Source organism: Pristiophorus japonicus, chromosome 22 (assembly GCF_044704955.1).
Source record: "Pristiophorus japonicus isolate sPriJap1 chromosome 22, sPriJap1.hap1, whole genome shotgun sequence".
NCBI lineage: Eukaryota > Metazoa > Chordata > Chondrichthyes > Pristiophoridae > Pristiophorus > Pristiophorus japonicus.
The window spans coordinates 60,176,595-60,182,594 of NC_091998.1; positions in this window are offsets into that span (position 1 = coordinate 60,176,595).

Consider the following 6,000-nt stretch of genomic DNA (forward strand, 5'->3'; position numbering starts at 1 on the left):
AATAAATACGTTGCTTGCCAATAAATAAACATGCCCTTTGAACCTGGTGTGCCCCAGCTCAGCTGTGTGGCCGACTTTGATGTCGGATATGTTCTTTCTGATTATTGCACCTTTTTTATGCTGTGAAAGATTGCCAGTATATTGGTTATATATTTTTTTAACACAAGGGATTTAAATGCTCAGTTATGTGCAGATATATTGATATTAAAGCTCTCGCATCTGTGCACAATTTGTGTCTCCAAAACGTTTCTTCCTGTTGTTGCATTTACCTTCCCCCCTCCTTTGTCCGTGTTTACAATGGAAAATTCCTATGTAAACATGTCACTCTGTAATTACACCCTCCTAGCAGTGGTGGCGCTGTAATTTCACAGTTTTGCATTTCAGTGGAAATCTTCCTACTTTGTTCACGATATTCCCAATACTCAGAGGCCAGGGGTAATCTTCCTGCTATGTTTACAATCTTCTTCAAACACCGATACCACGGGGAACCGCCCGGTTGTGTTTGCAATGTTAAGACCAAGGATTGGGGAAATCTTTCCTTCCCTGCAACTTGTGGGCCGGGCCAGCCTGCGAGGCCGCCCCCATCCCGCCCTGTCCCATTGCTCGGCCCCGCTCACACTCACTGCTCGGACACACGGAGAGCGGGCGCACAGGACAACTATGGAAGGGCCGCCAGTGTCGCTGGAACAGCAGGTGTGGCCGGAGATAATGGGGAACCGCGGGGTCAATCTCCTCCTTCTCCCCAATCCCCATCGCTGGCTCTACACACAAGGATGGTCAGGCTCGGGTCAGAGGCCAGAGTGCGGCTGACTGAGCCAAGCTGACCCCAAGCTCAGCACCACATTGTCTGCTTACGCACAGTACAGTAACAGGGAGACACACATTCTTACAGCTTACACAGCTACGCTAGAGAACCAACAAGACATTGTGAAGCGAGCCCGCAAAGTGGCCTTTGACCTGTTTTATTCCCAGCCGTGGTCTTGTAATTAGGATTGCTCTCCTGCCTGTCTCTCCCGTTCCTTTCCTCTTTCCCTCTCTCATTCACAATATCCTTTCTCCCCTTATGCTCAACCTCTCTCTCCCTCTTTCACAGTCTCCACTCTCTCACATTCCCCTCCCCTCTTGACTCGGGAGACTGTCTCCTGAGAGAAAACATGATTGAAAGTGTGTGTGTGAGTAGGGGAATGTGAGAGAAGGATAGTGAGTGTGAATCAATGGGTGTGTTACAGTGTGGGAAAGATAGTGAGTGTGTGAATCAGAATGTGAGTTAAGGTAAGTGAGAGGGTAGTAACTGTGTGAATGAGATTATAGAAATTTACGGCACAGAAGGAGGCCATTTGGCCCATCGTGTCTGTGCCGGCCGTAAAAGATCTACCCACCCTCATTCAATGTTCCACCTCTTGGTCCATAGTTTTGTAGATCACAGCCATTCAAATGCATATCCAAGTACTTTTTAAATGTGATGAGGGTTTCAGCCTCCTCTGTTCCAAAGGATGAGCCCCAGCCTAACCAATCCTTCCACATAGCTAAAATTCTTCAATCCTGGCAACATTCTCGTAAGTCTCCTCTGCACCTTCACCAGTGCAATCACATCTTTCCTGTAATTGTGTGTGTGTAAAAGACTGAGGACAGTGAGAGTGTGTGCTTGTGAGCGAGAGTGTCTGTGCACAAGGGCGTGTGCATGCAGGAGTATCCATGAACCAGATTAGTGTTTGCACCAGATTTCTCCATTTTATGTAAAGGGTTGAATGTCCCAAGGATTTGAGCCCTGGGCACCATCTGTTCCTTCAGGTGGAGAGAGAAGGTGCACATAGAATGTCCCATTCACTGTAGACTGAGCATTCAATATCACCCTGCACTGATACAGCGCCTTTCACAGCTTCAGGATGTTCCAAAGCGCTCCACAGCCAATGAAGTACTTTTTGAAGTGTTGTCACTGATGTAATGTAGGAAACGTGGCAGACATATTGCGCACAGCAAGATCCCACAAACAGCAAGGCGATAATGAGCAGATAATCTGTTTTTTAGTGATGTTGATTGCGGGATAAATAAATATTGACCCCAAGACGCCAAAGATAACATCCCCTGCTCTTCTTCGAAATAGTGACCATGGGATCTTTTACGTCCACCTGAGAAGGCAGATGGGCCTCGGTTTAACGTCTCATCTATAAGACTGCAACTCCAACAGTGCAGCGCTCCCTCAGTACTGCATTGGGAGTGACGGCCTGGATTATAGGGCTCAAGCCTCTGGAATGGGGACTTGAACCTGCGACCTTCCAACAGAGGTGAGAAAGAGAGGGAGAGAGTGAGAGCAAGAAAGAGAGAGTGCTAAACCCACCGAGCCATGGTAGAAACGCCATGTCAACGGCTGCCCAGCTTTGAGCAAAAATATCGTCACAGTGTCAGGACACAAAGGGTTAACAGTTTGCTTATAGCGTTAAGACTTAGTGATGTTTTCTCACTTGTTCCCCATTTCGTCATTTGACTCTAAATGTCAAGTCAACGCTTTCTAATTGAATATTCGGCCCAAGCAGCACGTGTCAGAAAAATCAGGAATAGATTGCCTGGCAATTTATCTCATTGAAGTTTGTGGATTGTTGCTGTGCACAATCTTGCGGCCGTGTTTCTCACATTATACGTACTTCATTGGCCACAAAGCGCTTTGGGACAGCCTGAGGTGGTGAAAGGTTATAGACATGCAAGTCTTTCTTTGTTTTTCTTTCTTACATAAGAAATAGGAGCAGGAGGCCATTCAGCCCCTCGAGCCTGCTCCGCCATTCAATAAGATCACAGCTGATCTGATCCTGGCCTCAACTCCACTTCCCTTTCCATTTCCCATAACCTTAGACTCCCTTATCGTTCAAAAATCTGTCTATCTCCACCTTCAATATATTCAATGACCCGGCCTCCACAGTTCTCTGGCGTAGAGAATTCCAAAGATTCACAACCCTTTGAGAGAAGAAATTCCTCCTCATCTCAGTTCAAAATGGGTGACCGTTTATTCTAAAACTATGCCCTCTAGTTCTAAGTTCTCCACGAGGGGAATCATCCTCTCTGCATCTACCCAGTCAATCCCACTCAGAATCTTTTTCGTTTCAATAAGATCACTTCTCAGTCTTCTAAACTCCAATGAGTATCGGCCCAACCTGCTCAACCTTCCTTCATATGACAGCCCCTTCATCTCAGGAATCAACATTGTGTACCTTCTCTGAACTGCCTCAAATGCTAGTATATCCTTCCTTAAATAAGGAGACCAAAACTGTACACAATACTTCAGGTGTGGTTTTACCAACAACCTGCACAGTTGTAGCAGGACTTCCCTACTTTTATACTCCATCCACCTTGCTATAAAACCAGCATTCAATTTGCCTTCCTGATTACTTGCTGTACCTGCATGCTAACATTTTGTGTTACATGTCTAAGGACCCCCAGATCCCTCTACCTCAGCATTTTGTAATCTCTCCCCATTTAAATAATAACTTGCTTTTTAATTTTTCCTCCCAAAGTGAATAACCTCACATTTTCCCACAATACACTCCATCTGCCAAATGTTTACCCACTCACTTAGCCTGTCTATAATCCCTTTGCAGATTCTTTGCGTCCTCCTCACAACTTGCTTTCCCATCCATCTTTGTATCATCAGCAAATTTGGCTACATTACACTCGGTCCCTTCATCCAAGTCATTCATATTCATTGTAAATGATTGAGGCCCAGCACTAATCCCTGTGGCACCCCACTAGTTACTGATTGCCAACCTGAAAATGACCCATTTATCCCGACTCTCTGTTTTCTGTTAGTTAGCCAATTCTCTATCCAAGCTAATATATTAACCCCAACCCCATGAGCTCTTATTTTGTACTGTAACCTTTTTATGTGGCACCTTATCGAATGCTTTCTGGAAATCCAAATACAAGACATCTATTGGTTCTCCTTTATCCTCAAAGAACTCCAGAAAATTTATCAAACATGATTTCCCTTTCATAAAACCATGCTGACTCTACTTGACTGCATTATGATTTTCTAAATGTCCTACTACAACTTCCTTAATGATGGACTCCAGCATTTTCCCAATGACAGATATTAGGCTAACTGGTCTATAGTTTCCTTAAAGCTTTGCAACTCACTGAGATATCGACATGATGTAGCACATCAGCACTTAGAATAGATAGGCAGGTCAGCCCTCGCACTTCCTGCCAATTCTCATCGCCATAGCAACCATAACGAGGCAAAATATCTGAAAGATGGAAAGAAGGCAAACCAGGAAATGTATAATGGGCTCAAATATACAGAGCTTCTCTGTTAGCTCTGATCTGCTGTGCTTTTAAATATCATAGAATCATCGAATCTTACAGCACTGAAGAAGGCCATTCCGCCCAATTAATCTCACTACCCTGCTCTTTCCCCAAAGATCTATAATTTTTTTCCCTTCAAGTATTTATGCAATTGAGTTTTGAAAGTTAATATTGAAGCTGCTTCCACCGCCCTGTCAGGCCGTACATTCCAGATCGCAACAACTCGAAGTGTAAACTAAAACTTAGGCTGACTGCTCAGTGTTGATTGTGCTCCAAGCCAAGGGGACATGAGGAGAATTCTTATTATGCAGTGAGTTGTTGTGATGGGGAATGCTTTCCCTGTGTGGATGGTGGAAGAAGATTCACTTTCAGAAGGGAATTGGAAAAGCATTCAGGGCAGTATTGGGGGAAAGCAGAGATTACGGAGGGTTCCAGGGCAGTATTGGAGGAGTGCAGAGAATACGGAGGGTTCCAGGGCAGTATTGGAGGAGTGCAGAGAATACGGTGGGTTGCAGGGCAGTATTGGAGGAGTGCAGAGATTACGGAGGGTTGCAGGGCAGTATTGGAGGAGTGCAGAGATTACGGAGGGTTCCAGGGCAGTATTGGAGGAGTGCAGAGATTACGCAGGTTGAAGGGCAGTATTGGAGGAGTGCAGAGATTACGGAGGGTTCCAGGGCAGTATTGGAGGAGTGCAGAGAATACGGAGGTTTCCAGGGCAGTATTGGAGGAGTGCAGAGATTACGGAGGGTTGCAGGGCAGTATTAGAGGAGCGCAGAGATTACGGAGGCTGGAGGAGGTTACACAGATATGAAGAAGGGTGATGAGGCAACGGCGGGATGAAATCGATGATGAAGATTTCAAATTCGAGGCATTGCCAGAGTGGGAACTAATGTAACACAATGAGCACAGGGGGCAATGGGTTGAGGAGAGAAGGGGATCAAAACGGGGAAAGCAATCTCTCCCGATACTTGAGGTCTGATAACAAAGTGCTAAAATTTGTGTCTTTTGCTGATTTTAGTGTGAAGTTCCCATGAAGGCAACACAGCAGCACTGAGAATAGACAGGCAGCTCAGCCCTCGCACTCCCTGTCCATTCTCGCCATGATAGCAACCATGATAAGGGGGCAAAGTAACTGCAAGATAGAAGGCAAACCAGGAAATGTATAAAGGTGTGAAATATACTGAACTTCCCTGTTTAACTGTGATCTGCTCTGCAGTTAAATGTCATAGAATCATAATATCATAGACTAATAGAGCAGAGATGGAGGCTATTCGGCCCATTGTGCCTGTGTCGACTCTTTGGTGGAGCAATCCAACTAGTCTCATTTGCCCACTCTTCCCCCATTAGCCCTGCAACATTTCCCCTTCAAGTATTTATCCAATTCCCTTCGGAAAGTTAATATTGAATCTGCTTCTGCAACCCTTTCAGGCAGCGCAATCCAGATTATAACAATTTGCTGTGTAATAAAAATTTCTCCCCAACTCCCCGTGGCTTGCAGCATAATAAGCACTGCAGGGTGATGGGGAAAAACGGGAAGTGGGAATGATTGTAAAGGTCCTTCAAAGACCCAGCACATGCACGATGTGCCGAATGCCCTCCTGTGCTGTAAGACTCGATGATTTATGCTCCTTATCAGCAACTCAGTAACTTTCCAGCTGAAATCATTAATATTAAAGAAGAACGGGGAACCAGAGGCATTTGCCATCA